This window comes from Oncorhynchus keta, chromosome 25 (assembly GCF_023373465.1).
Source record: "Oncorhynchus keta strain PuntledgeMale-10-30-2019 chromosome 25, Oket_V2, whole genome shotgun sequence".
NCBI lineage: Eukaryota > Metazoa > Chordata > Actinopteri > Salmoniformes > Salmonidae > Oncorhynchus > Oncorhynchus keta.
In genome coordinates, this window is record NC_068445.1 from 10,896,780 (window position 1) to 10,911,675 (window position 14,896).

The 14,896-nt window shown below is 40.6% G+C and overlaps 1 protein-coding gene and 1 long non-coding RNA gene across 7 annotated transcripts in view; one reads left to right on the top strand and one right to left on the bottom strand.

Annotated features, from left to right (window-relative positions):
• Window positions 1–3,056: 3,056 nt before the first annotated feature.
• On the bottom strand, window positions 3,057–4,365 carry LOC127911928 (uncharacterized). Its single transcript, XR_008079817.1, has 2 exons — window positions 4,220–4,365; window positions 3,057–3,220 (listed from the first exon to the last, which is right to left on the bottom strand). It is a non-coding gene; the product is annotated as an uncharacterized LOC127911928 (long non-coding RNA).
• Window positions 4,366–4,910: 545 nt separating this feature from the next.
• Window positions 4,911–14,896, top strand: part of LOC118358155 (spermatid perinuclear RNA-binding protein-like) — a 59,762-nt gene continuing 49,776 nt past the window's right edge. For all 6 annotated transcript variants that reach the window (XM_035735645.2, XM_035735646.2, XM_035735647.2 and 3 more), the window contains exon 1: window positions 4,911–5,204. The gene's annotated coding sequence lies outside the window, so the exon portion shown is untranslated. The remainder of the gene's footprint in view (window positions 5,205–14,896) is intronic.

Below are 14,896 nucleotides of genomic sequence, written 5' to 3' on the forward strand. Positions count from 1 at the left end.
GGCCCAAACTGCTGCATATACCCTGACTCTGTAGCAAGAGAAGTGACACAATTTCCCTAGTAAAAATAGATTCATTTTAGCAGGCAATATTCACTAAATATGCAGGTTTAAAAATATATACTTGTGTATTGATTTTAAGAAAGACATTGATGTTTATGGTTAGGTACACGTTGGAGCAACGACAGTCCTTTTTCGCGAATACGCACCGTATCAATTATATGCAACGCAGGACACGCTAGATAAACTAGTAATATCATCAACCATGTGTAGTTAACTAGTGATTATGATTGATTGATTGTTTTTCATAAGATAAGTTTTATGCTAGCAACTTACCTTGGCTTCTTACTGCATTCGTGTTACGGGCAGGCTCCTCGTGGAGAGCAATGTAAGGCAGGTGGTTAGAGCGTTGGACGAGTTAACTGTAAGTTTGCAAGATTGCATCCCTGAGCTGACACTCCATCTGCCCCTGAACAAGGCAGTTAAACCACCGTTCCTAGGCCGTCATTGACAATAAGAATGTGTTCTTAACTGACTTGCCTAGTTAAATAAAGGTGTAAAATTAATTGGTCGACCTCTAGCTCATGGTAATTTGTTGTATGGCTACTTCGGGAATATGGACTCAGAACAGAAAAGGTGCAATGGTTATGATACATGTATTTTGTTTATAAATTAAATATTATCAAGGCTACTCAACAAATGTAACATTACAGTATTCAGACGTAGACAAACAATGCACTATATGCGGCTTATGTTGTCAACAAAGCCGCATATAATGCATTGTCCAGAAACATACAACATCTATTTTCCATTAAATACACTAGTTTTCATTGGGAAGGCACATAAAGCATTTTTATCAAAAGCACTCACCTTTGCATGTGAAAACAGAATCCTATGGAAGTCTAGAGAGGACACCAAATAAACAAAATAATTCCCACCTTATGTGAGATCCATCTTATTTATCGCATGATCAATAGATAACAAAAGTTGTTTTGTCAAGATCACAAGATAATCAAAAGTACCACGCATCATCCATTAATTTGTTCAGATGCACGATAACCACCTCATCAAGGAGCCCTGTGGCTAGGCTGCATGCCGCCCAGTGGTGGAAAGTATTTAAGTTAAAAATACTTTAAAGTACTACTTAAATCGTTTTTTATCTGTACTTTACTATTTATATTTTTGACAACTTTTACTTTTACTCCACTATGTCCCTAAGGAAAATAATGTACTTTTTACTCCACACATTTTCCCTGACACCCAAAAGTACTCATTACATTTTGTCTAATTCACACACTTTATCAAGAGAACATTCCTGGTCATCCCTACTGCCTCTGATCTGGCGGACTCACTAAACACAAATGCTTCATTTGTAATTGATGTCTAAGTGTTGGACTGTGCCCCTGGCTATCTGTGAATTTAAAAAACAAGAAAATCATGTCATCTGGTTTGCTTAATATAAGGAATGTGAAATTATTCATACTTTTACTTTATATACTTAAGTATATTTATGCAATTACATTTACTTTTGATACAGAAGTATATTTAAAACCAAATACTTTTAGAAATTTAATCAAGTAGTATTGTATTGGGTGACTTTCACTTTTACTTAAGTCATTTTCTATTAACATATCTTTACTTTTACTCAAGTATGACAATTGGGTACTTTTTCCACCACTGGTGACGCCTCCAAGATCACAGCCAATCACATGCAAGGAACAACGCAGCTAACTTGGCTAGTCTTGTTAGCTAGCTAGTTAGCGAGGTAGTCTTGTTAGCTATTTAGCTAGCTAGCAATACTTTTGTCCCTAATCCATGATTTTGTCACTTCAAGATTAGACTAATGCAATGTTCTACTCTCCGGCTACCCGGACAAAGCACTAAATAAACTTCAGTTAGTACTAAATATGACTAGAACCCAACATTTGTTTCACATTTCTCCAGTGCTAGCCTCTACACTGGCTTCCTGTCAAGGTGAAGGCAGATTTCAAGGTTTTACTGCTAACCTACAAAGCATTTCTTGGGCTTGCTCCTACCTATCTCTATGATTTGGTCTTGCCGCACATACCTACATGTACGCTACGGCCACAAGACACAGGTCTCCTTATTGTTCCTATAATAACTAAGTAAACAGCTGGAGGCATGGCGTTCTCTAACAGAGCTCCATTTTTCAGGAATGGTCTGCCTATCCATGTGAGACGCAGACTGGGTATCGACCTTTAAGTCTTTACTGAAGACTCATCTCTCCAGTAGGTCCTATGATTGAGTGTAGTCTGGCCCAGGGTTGTGAAGGTGGCCGGCTCCCCTCTCTCCACTGGGATTCTCTGCCTCTGACCCTATTACGGGGCTGAGTCACAGGCTTTGTAGTGCTCTCCCCTGCAGTCCCTAGGAGGGGTGCATCATGCGTGCCAGGCTTTTCTGCTATACTCTACTTGAGTGTGCTGAGTCACTGACATGATGTTCCTGTCCGGTTTTACACTTCCTCTGGCTTGTGTGGTGGAGATCTTCATGGGCTAACATATAGGGGATTTCAGAAACACTTAACAAGGGTGTTTTTTGTGTAGGCTTACCCTGGCATGGTGTTTTGATAACCGTGTAAATCTCTCCCCTGCACGAAACACACCCCTTATATTAAGTGTTTCTAAAATCCCCTATGGGAAAATTAATGGAAAAAAGATTGGCACCATTTCCCTGTTTGAATGCTAGGTGTTATGGGTATTATGACACCTCCACTGTGGAGCTCTATTATGCCACTTTCAAAACAACTGTGAAATCTGAAAAATACAAAGGTAAAATCATGACACCGGTGATCTTCAGGTCGGAAAGTCGGAGCTCTAAAAAGAGACCAGAGTTCCCGAGTTGGAATTCTGAGGGCTTGCCTGTTTTGCATGTTATTTTGGTATTAATGTGTCAAATATCAGTTTGTAAACAATGTATTTGTAACAATGTGTCAGCCACCAATTGTGCAAGTTCTCCCACTTAAAGATGAGAGGCCTGTAATTTTCATCATAGGTACACTTCAACTATGATAGACAAAATGAGAAAAAAAATCCAGAAAATCACATTGTCACAATTTATTTGCAAATTATGGTGGAACAGGTCAGGGTTCCATAGCTGCAGGCAGAATAGTTGAAACTGGAGCAGCAGCACGACCAGGTGGACTGGGGACAGCAAGGACTCATCAGGCAAGGTAGTCCTGAGGCATGGTCCTAGGGCTCAGGTCCTCCAAGAGAGAAAGAAAGGAGAGAAAAAGAGAGATAATTAGAGAGCATACTTAAGTTCACACAGGACACCGGATAAGACAGGAGAAATACTCCAGATGTAACAGACTGACCCTAGCCCCCCGACACAAACTATTGCAGCATAAATACTGGAGGCTGAGACAGGAGGGGTCGGGAGACACTGTGGCCCCATCCGACGATACCCCTGGACAGGGCCAAACAGGCAGGATATAACTCCACCCACTTTGCCAAAGCACAGCCCCCACACCACTAGAGGAATATCTTCAACCACCAACTTACCATCCTGAGACTAGGCAGAGTATAGCCCACAAAGATCTCCCCCATGGCACAACCCAAAGGGGGGCGCAAACCCGGAGTTAACAGTTGTCAACATCATACTTTCATAATCTTAGCTAGCAGTCATCATTGTGAATCAAGTCAACAATCTACTGGCAGATTCTTTTCAATATTTGTCGTCCTATGAAGAGAAATATTGAAGAGAATTTATAGATAAAACGTATCAATGCTCATCGGCCATTGGACATAAACATTACACAACAAGTTGGAAATCGCAAATTCAACGAGTGGTTTGAAAGGAATCAGGGGGCTATTTTCCAAGTTTAAAATGATAAACATTCAACATTGGCCATGCTGTCAATGAAGCGTGATTTGTTCCGCGCTCAAAACAACTGTTAACTCCGAACTGCGAAAACTTGACTTCAGTGAGTTCAAGATAACTGGGAAGTCAGGAATAAATGAGCTCCGACTGGGAAAATAGGTTTTGAACGGTGATCCAACTCGGAATTGTATATCCGGCCTCCAGTTGTTTTGAAAGCACCATAAATCCAGAGAATGACTTTGATGACCAAATTTGAGAACGACTTGTAGCTGAGAAAGTAATACTAAATGTATGTTGGAATTGTGACATAAACCCCCCCCAGAATTGACAGAAGAAAGTTTGTTTGTAGTTCTAAACATATTTTGGGTGTTTTTTTACTCACTTTTTGTCTCTCCCACGACGTTATTCCTCTCTCCTACAGCGTCCATCACAATTATATGCACATGGCAAGTTATGCAAATTAGGCAATGACATCATTTAGCGATTTCTGGCGACTTTTGTGACAGCCAATAGCTACTTTCCTTACTGAGGAGTTGGCAACACTGAATGTGAGTGACCCCATTGTGGAAAGGGGAGATTATCATGAATACAATGGTGTTCTCCGTTTTTCCCACATGTGTTACGGAACTTGTTTGAAGGTAACCAGTACCGGTTTAAAAAAAATGAATGGAAGTATGAAAAATGAATGGAAGTATGAAGGTCGTTTAGTGCCTACCCTAAAAAAGGGGTTAAATACAGTAGGGCCTATGTATAAAATATATATATATATATTTCCTGAGCAGCTTTCTTATATCTTCTAGATATAGGACAAACACTTCAAAACCTTGTTTCTTATCACTTATGTTTTGCCTGTCTTTTTTGCCATTTATTAATGTTTTATTCAGTCCGTTTCTCTGAGCCACAGGAGTAAAGGACAAATTCAATATTTTATCAAATATATATATATTATACCTAAAGGGGTCCTACATTCAAAACCAGATATCTAAATGATCCATAGTATGACCATCTTAAAACAATAACATATATCAGCATAGAACCGCTTTGTTTGAGCCGACTTCGCCGTCAGACAGAGCGCGGCACCTGTTTCACACTCTGGAGGCAGCCCTGTTCCAAATCGAATGCAATCATTTTCAGCCGGCGCAAACATGTCTACACGGGCGTCTGGGCGAGATTAACCGAGTCCCCTCATTGCTACCACTGTGCGTTTAACAGTTGTGATCAAAACATAAGCGAGTGCTGGTGGGTGCTGAGACTACGTTGTCCCAAACCGAGAGGAAAACGGAGTTGTTTGTGCAAACACGAAGTCCTACCAGTGAAATTATACCATTGACAGATTTGGGATACCTTGATTCAAGTACTGCAACTCTGTAAGTATTTCCTCAATAACAATTTCTCAAGATAGCGCAAGAAAGGATGCATATACACACTAGCCTGCTGCACTGTTGGTCAGCGGTGGGGCTAGAAACTTCTCACAGCTGCACATCTCTGAACATTTTCTGATAACACGTTGAGGGAAATGATCAAGTATAATGCTTCCCCCAACGTATTATACCTACTACGCACAGTCTTAAAAATATACATTGTTTTATTTTCTAGTGACATTTCGCTAGCTAGCTATTTAGTTATATCAATCTATCTAATGTCTGGGAAGACATGCCATTGAGTTAGCTACTATAACTAGTTAACGTTATAGCTACCCAGCTAGTTAATGTTGTCACAATGTTGTCCCAGATTGTCACAAAACAAGTGGAAAAACAGAGGACGACATGTACTTTGACGTTGGTTCGAGCTTTTGCATAGTTAATATTCACTTTAGCTTGTTTAATGTATCTGTACTCTTGTGAAAGAAGAGTTACAATTTACATTGTCAACGCAAGTATTTTGATATTCAATTACGTCCCCTTACAATTTAATATCAAAATACATATAATGATGACATCAATTTAAATTGGGAATCTTCTTTCTCTAACTAGCTAATTTAACAGGTGTGAATGTCATAAAATAAGGCAGACAACGCAAAATAAAGGCTCTTTTAGGTGCTTTGCATCAGCTCTCTCCTGGTTCAACACTCAACAGCTGAAAAACATCCTCATGGTGTTGCTGTTTCGGGTTGACTGGTTTGGTGTGCAGTACTCAATACAGCAGAGTAAGCAGCAGAGTGCAAAGACTAGCAGGTACTGGTCCCTGCCTATGGAATGTTATTGGAAACGTTAACAGGAGCCTAATTTCCCAAGGCTCCATGGCCCCAGCCAGGACTAGATATTGCGTTGATGGGCATGGGCAACAAAGATTTTAAATGATGATCAAGTGTGTATGACATTTTGTTATGTAATTAGTGTTACAAATGCCTCTTGTTTCAGGGCAATTGATGCTCAGATTTTTCCCTTAACAATTTATCTCAAACAAAAAACAATTATTGCAAAGTTTAAAAAACCATACCACTCTATGCACAATGACTACTTTTAACAATTTCACACAGAAATCGGCACTGTTCTTCAAGTAAATGTGTTTTTGTAAAATATTCTGTGGAAATGGTCAAAAGTATTTTGAATTTTGAAAGCATTCATTCCCCATCAACATGTTCCGGTTTTCCATGACCAAGACTCCTCTGCTCAGAGAGGGTTGTTTTGAAATTCAGTCACTTCATAAGTGTCATAGCTGAAACCATGTCTACCGTAGCTCAGGTTTTTGGCACTGAGTAAATCCAATCAAGCTATAATAGTTGAGATGTTCTCTCCCTCTCAGACTTGATCGGTAAGATGTCTGAGGATATTATTGCTGTTTTGTATAATGTCTTACACGCACCCACACACTGCACACACACACACACACACAATCTTTGAAGAGTCTTATTAGCTTATTCTTGGGTGTCTGAATCTGTCAAATCTAATACAGTATCCCATAAAATGTTAGTCAACCGGTATAGATGTGATCTTATAGAAATATGACCGTCACGTCACCATATTATTTAGGCCATGTGCTGAAGACGGTGCAGTCAATGGATTGTCTCGTCAGTGATTTGAAGAAACTGCAAAACACCAATGACAGCAGCAACTGAGAACAGATGCCGAAGTAAAGATGTGAAACATGAGCAGCTGAGTATTAACCTGCCCGTTTCCATCAGCCCACATATCCATCTCTCTTCTCTCATTTCAACTCAATTTCACCCCCCTCTTTTCTATGCCACACCAGGGAGGAGGACTGTCTGAATCAAGTGCATATTGTGTCGCAGTCCTGTGGAATAGAGAAGGTTAATTTAGAACACTGATGATGAAAGAAACAAATCCAGAGGCTTCTACATTTAGCCATGTCTGAAATAAGTGCTTTACCCAGAGAGAGTGCAGAATTGAATGTCCTCTGGGCTTCTTTCTTCCTCAACCATTTGATGTGCTATGAAAATAATTTGAGCGTGGGTGGGCAGATTTTTGCTGCCCCGTAAGAGGTTTACAGTGCTTTTCTCATGCTTAGGTTGTACAGTAAGCTAATAGCCAGTAGCCACATTGTTTACCAAATTCCCAAATGAGTTTCATATAAAGGCCATAAATCAATTTGCCTCTGGTCATTTCCATATTAAAGGACCCATGAGCACCAACCTGAAGCTCATAGGAGCATATCAAATGAAAGCTAAGAGTCTATATGTACATTTTCCAACCATTTTCCGTACTAAAAATGAGGAATAAGCAAAGGCTTTAATTTCTGCTCAAACAGATGGAAAAGAGGTCTTAGAAAACATCTACCACGAAAAAGTCTTAAGGTATTAGGAACACATCAAAACTCTGAAGTAAAGACCCTTGCCAACTAATATTAACACTTATATTTAGTTTTGGATAAATTATTTGTCTTCTCTAAGTTTAAGAAACATTGCCTTGTGCCTGTTACATATCTTTAAGATATTTAACATTTCTCTCCCGCATGAGGATAATGAAGTAATAAGTAAAGTTAGACCTATCAATTAGTTAATGTTTTTACTGATATCATATTAATAACCCATGCTAGTTGATGCATCTTTAGATCTCCCTTTTACAATTTTAATGGATATTTTCATCTCGGTCACATGCTCTCAAAAGCACTTTTGAGAGCAATGTTTTCCCGCTAATTGCATTTTGGAACATTTGCGCATAGCCTACAGCCATGTGCACATTGTTGAGCTTAAATTATGAAGAAAAACAACTATCAACATTTTAATTTAAGATAAACGGTCTGATCTGATGCATCAGCCTTATTGCTTTTTTAATAAGGCTTCATGAATTTTGGATCTGTCGTCCCAAAACTGTCCAAGAGTCTATTTTGAACCATACACATTTTTTTTTTTCCCCCAGGGTTGACTGGACACCGTAAATGTCATTTTTTTTATGACATAGGTATTTGGTTGTAATTGTAATGTTTTATAGACTACCAAGAGTGGCCAACCATCCAACAGGAGAGCCTTAAAGGGTAGTGTTGTATTTTGAGACAGGCTTGAATATGCAAAGAAGCCACTAGGCAGTGTAGGCAACATTTTGTCTGATTCTCTATGGTAAAAAAAATGAAAAGTGCAGTTGTAGAGGTTAGTACAGTACACAGTAGAGCACACTAAAGTTGAGTACTGTTCTTCTGACCTTTACTGTACAGAACTGTACTGTAGTGTGCTGTACTATACTGAGCTCTACTATGCTGTACTTTGATGTCCAAACGTGTGAAACACAGACGTCTATGATTCGTTCAGATTTGGTCCGAACCAACCAAATTTGGTCTTGTTTGGGGTCAGAGCTCATTAAAGTAATAGCCAGTGTGTAGAAAAATATGCAAAGGAGGATATTGCGTATTTATGCCTTTTGTGTACCTATTTAGGATACATTGCTATGAAGAGAATGACATTCATATCCATAATTCTGCATTTCTGTGTAGTACAGATCAGGGACCCATGAGGAAATTCTGTTACTTCAATTTCATTACCAGGTGTAAATCCACTTCACTTACGGCACTTAAATAACAATAATAATGTGCAACCCTAGTGGTGCCTGTTCAAAAACATGGGCATGAATATTTCAGTCCCGGTAAAACAGTCAATACAAAAAAGCCTCTCTGGCTCTGATGGTCTATTTCAGTAAGGCTGAAAACTGTAGACCATCAGAGCCAGAGAGGCTTTTTTGTATTGACTGTTTTACCGGGACTGAAATATTCATGCCCATGTTTTTGAACAGGCACCACTAGGGTTGCACATTATGGGGAATATTCAGAGGTGGAAACATTCCGTGGAAATTAACGGGAATAAGTGGGAATGAACAGAAATGTATGCAATTAATACCATTTAAATGTAGATGTTTTTTTTGCATGGGATATATTTACTATATCATATAGAGACATAAAGAAACATAAACCTTTTACCTTATCAAATCAAATGTATTTATATAGCCCTTCATACACCAGCTGATATCTCAAAGTACTGTACAGAAACCCAGCCTAAAACCCCAGACAGCAAGCAATGCAGAAGAAGCACGGTGGCTAGGAAAAATGAAGAAATCTAGAGAGGAACCAGGCTGTGAGGGGTGGCCAGTCCTCTTCTGGCTGTGCCAGGTAGAGATTATAACAGAACATGGCCACGATGTTCAAATGTTCATAAATGATCAGCATGGTCAAATAAAAATAATCACAGTAGTTGTCGAGGGTGCAGCAAGTCAGCACCTCAGGAGTAAATGTCAGTTGGCTTTTCATACCCGATCATTAAGAGTATCTCTACCTTATCATAAGTATACATAATTGCAAATGATTAAATCCTTCCAATAGATATATAAAATGTAGTTATGAATTTAACTTTAATTAAATGAGTTGATTCTTCACATGGGATGATTTCACTGAACAACAAAATAAAGGGAATATCCATTGCGTCTCCCAAAAACGTTTTCAACATCTCTGTAAAACGATAGTCTAGAAACTAAAGCTTTGGTGGTCTTCCTCTCAGGCTTCCATGTCTTCTCCCTGGACCTCCTCAATGTCCACCTCTTGAACATCAGGCTCTGAGGCCTCATCTTCACTGTCACTTTCTGACCTTGTTGAGGATGGCTCATTGTCAGGCACAAAAAGCCTCAAATTTGCCCGGATGGCCACCAATGTTTCAACCCTCGTGTTGGTCTGTGTGTGTGTGTGTGTGTGTGTGTGTGTGTGTGTGTGTGTGTGTGTGTGTGTGTGTGTGTGTGTGTGTGTACCTAAAAGATGACCAGTTGCACTCTGAGGAAACTGATGTTGGTGGGATTTGGAGGATGATGGAGGCAAAAGTGGAAAGAGCTTCAGATCCACAAAGTCCCTTCCACCAGGTGGCTGATGAGATACGTTGGCACGACTGCCATATTGCATCTCCATCCCAAAGCCCTTGCTTGGAAGTGTCCTTTGGCTGGAAGTGTCCTTTGCTAGACTGGCAAGAACCTTGCCCTCATTTAGTCCAAGGTGGCAAGACATGGTAGTGATGACACCATAGGCCTTGTTGATCTCTGCACCAGACAGGATGCTCTTGCCAGCATACTTGGCGTCCAACATGTACACTACGGCGTGTATGAGCTTCAGGCAGTAGCCTTCACACTTTGATATATTTCAGAACTGCAGTTTCCTCTGCTTGGAGCAACAGTTAAGTGGGCAGGGCAGTACGGATTTCTTCTCTTACGTCTTCAAGCAAAGTCTGAACATCAGACAGGATGTCATTGTCCCCCTCAATCCGTGCAATGGCTACTGCTATAGGTTTCAGGAGTTTCAGGCTGCTCACCACTCTCTCTCCCAAAATAAATCATCCAGGAGGATCCTCTTGATGGGGCTGTCCATATTGGCAGACTGTAATATGGCCATTTCTTGGAGAGACTCCTTCCCCTCCAGGAGACTGTCAAATATGATGACAACACCACCCCAACGGGTGTTGCTGGGCAGCTTCAATGTGGTGCTCTTATTCTTCTCACTTTGCTTGGTGAAGTAGATTGCTGCTATAACTTGATGACCCTTCGCATACCTAACCATTTCCTTGGCTCCCTTGTAGAGTGTATCCATTGTTTTCAGTGCCATGCTGTCCTTGAGGAGAGAATTCAATGCATTAGCAGCACAGCCAATGGGTGTGATGTGAGGGTAGGACTCCTCCACTTTAGACCAAGCAGCCTTCATGTTCGCAGCATTGTCTGTCACCAGTGCAAATACCTTCTGTGGTCCAAGGTCATTGATGACTGCCTTCAGCTCATCTGTAATGTAGAGACCGGTGTGTCTGTGCACTTGTAGAAAACTGGTTGAGGGGTGGAGATGATGTAGTTAATTATTCCTTGCCCACGAACATTCAACCTCCCATCAGAGACGATTGCAATACAGTCTGCTTTCTCTATAATTTGCTTGACCTTCACTTGAACTCTGTTGAACTCTGCATCCAGCAAATTAGTAGATAAAGCATGTCTGGTTGGAGGGGTGTATGCTGGGCAAAGAACATTCAGGAATGTTTTCCAATACACATTGCCCGCGAACATCAGAGGTGAACCAGTTGCATACACGGCTCGAGCAAGACATTCATCAGCATATCTCTGACTACGTTCCTCCATTGAGCCAAAAAACAACTTCTGATTCCAGGAGGACCATGAGCTGTTGCTATCGATAAGGTGTCAGATTCATAATTTTCACGTCAAATAGAAGTAGAGGGACTTTTGTCAGATGTTGTGAGAGCTGAGGGAACTTTATGCACTTGGCCAGATGATTCTGCATCTTTGTTGTGCTCTTTACATTAGCTGCAGTGAAATGTCTCAACACTTCAGATAGTGCCCATTGCATTTTCCTGTAAAGATTAGAAAAAAATGAGTTAAAAAAAACCCAAATACAATTCCATGTACAGGCAAATAGTTAAGCAGTTAGATTAAACAACTCCTTTGTAAGATAAATGTTTTGAAATGAAACTGGTGAATTAACACTCCTCCGTTAGCTGGCTCAAGCGAGCTAAAACCCAAATGATAGCAAAAACTAACAAGCAGAAATTGTTAACAAGTTAGAAATAATTTAAACACTTTGCTGTAGGCTACTATTTATTAGTTAACAAAAAATCATGCATGTCATGTAAAATATATTTACCCCACCCAGTATTGTAATCAAATCTTACCAGAAAGCATGTAGTCCTTGGCTCAGACAGTGTAGTAGTGTGGGCTCAATAGCATCTCATTAGTGTGCAAGATCTTGAGAATCAGCTGGAAGAGTGCACTGTACATGGGATGCAAGAATGCACTGCATGCACAGGGTTGCAATTCCATTGAATTGTGGATAGTTTAACCAAAATAACAAGACCTAGAATTGCCTTATGTGTATCCCACAAAAGGTTCACTGTTATAAGCTAACTTTTTGTTGATACATTTAATAAAAATCCCCCAAATTCCAGGGCTTATCTTCCCATGGAACATTTCTGAAAAATGTTGGAAATTTACCAGAAAGTTTCCAACCCTAGGCACCACATTCTCTTATTTCGCTGTGTTTTGAGCAAGCATCAAGAGGCTCTCTTATTTCTGACACATTTAGCTATTCTTCGGCTCCCCCAAGAAGGACTTGCTAGGTCCCTTGGGGTAGTCGCTGGTTGCTGCAGGCTAGTTAGTTGAAAATATGGTGGTAATGGTGACCGTGGTTGAGTCTTTTACCTCAGCACCAGTTCAGTTCAGTGGTAAGGCCTATGTGATCAGTGGTTTAGAGACGCATGCACAAAATCCAGAGGTTTTGTTGTTGCGATATCCCCCAAGGCTGGCCTGCTGCTAGTCCAATGGACCTGGGGTGTACGATAGTATCACTGATTGTGGATCTGAATTGGCTGCTATCTGGAGGTCTACTAGCCTATATGGCTAGAGCCCCACTAGTTTGTTTTTTTGGAAGCTGTGCAGATTGTGTCCACTTTATCTGCATGAAAGTTGTGTGTTTATAAGCACAGATTCAGCTACGTTAGTCTATCTGCCTTGTCCAGGTTGTCCTACTTGCAAAGAGTGCTGCCATTTACTCTCTGGCCTCCCCATTACTGTCATCAGAGCCCCTGTGGCTCTGTCTGATGGGTGTAGAGGATGGGACTGTGATTGCAGCTGCTCAGTGCTCACTCATGCATGGGAACATGATGCGTCCTTTACCTCTCCGGGCAGAGGCACTCTACTGCAGCTGTTATACACTCACAGACCCAAATCCAACCTGGTTTCAGTGAGGACATCCTTATTTCTTACTGTGTTTTGTGTGTGTATAGGAAATCAGCTAGGCCTGCACACACACGAGCCCAGTTGAAAAAATGATGGGCCGATATTAGCCTTTCGAAATATTTATTGGTCTTTATTCCACAGATAAAGCGCCAATAATATAAACATACGTCTGTGGTAATTTTGCCTGAAAAAGGCACTTTACGAGCTGCTCGTTGAACGTCATTCAGCTCGAGGTCACAACGTGAGAGAGTACTAATGGTGGTTTGACGAGGAGTACCTTGCCACAGGCAGCGTATTTTAACTGTAGTTGCTTATTTTCCCAGTATTTTACAAATTTTCCATCCCGAGAATTGATCACTTTTCTCCCGGGTAACCCAGTATTTCCTGCAAAAAATGGAAGTGTCATTCAAAAGTGTTATAAAGCATGTAAATAGGCCTATGTCTGGATTTCATTAGAGCTTTGATTGAAAATTCAAAACTGATGCAACCTGAGCCTGATTTAAATACATTTTATGAATACTACATTAAAGACATTTAATGAGCCCCAGCCCAAATGATTGTGCAGTTATCCAATACATACAGTGCCTTTGGAAAGTATTCAGACCACCTTGACATTTTCCACACTTTAAGTTACAGCCTTATTCTAAAATGTGTATGTATGTATATATATATATATTTAATACCCCATAATGACGAAGTGAAAACATGTTTTTAGAAATCGTTGCAAATGTATTAAATTAAAAACAGAAATGCCTTATTTACATAAGTATTCAGACCCTTTGCTATGAGACTTTTTAAATTGATCTCAGGTGCATCCTGTTTTCATAGATCATCCATGATGTTTCAAATCTGGAGGACACCTGGCACCATCCCTATGGTGAAGCATGGTGGTGGCAGCATCATGTGGTGGGGATGTTTTAAGAGGCAGGGACTGGGAGACTAGTCTGGATCAAGGGGAAAGAGGAAGGTTCACCTTCCAACGGGACAATGACCCTAAGCACACAGCCAAGACACGCAGGACTGGCTTCGGTACAAGTCTCGGGAATGTCCTTGAGTGGCCCAGCCAGAGCCCGGACTTGAACCTGATCAAACATCTCTGGAGAGACCTGAAAATAGCTGCGCAGGAGTAACACTAATCTAAATATATCAGCCAAGACCTCAGAAAATACATTGTAGACCTCCACAAGTCTGGTTCATCCTTGGGAGCAATTTCCAAACGCCTGAAGGTACCACGTTCATCTGTACAAACAATAGCACGCAAGTATAAACACCATGGGCCCACACAGCTGTCATACCGCTCAGGAATTGGTGCGAAAAGTGTAAATCAATCCCAGAACAACAGCAAAGGACTTTGGGAAGATGCTGGAGGAAACCAGTACAAAAGTATCTATATCCACAGTAAGATTAGTCCTATATCGACATAACCCGAAAGGCTGCTCAGCAAGGAAGAAGCCACTGCTCCAAAACCCCTATTAAAATGCCAGACTACGGTTTGCAACTGCACATGGGAACAAATGTCATATTTTTGGAGAAATGTTCTCTGGTCTGATGAAACAAAAATAGAACTTCTTGGACATAATGACCATCATTATGTTTGGAGGAAAAAGGGGCAGGCTTGGAAGCTCAAGAACACCATCCCAACTGATGTACGGGGGTGACAGCATCATGTTGTGGGAATGCTTTGCAGCAGGAGGGACTGGTGCACTTCACAAAATAGATGGCATCATGAGGATATATTGAAGCAACATCTCAAGGTTGCATTTCGGTCTTCCAAATGGACAATGACACCAAGCATACTTCCAAAGTTGTGGCAAAATGGCTTAAGGACAACCAAGTCAAGATATTGGAGTGGTCATCACAAAGCCCTGACCTCAATCCTATAGAAAATTTGTGGGCAGAACCAA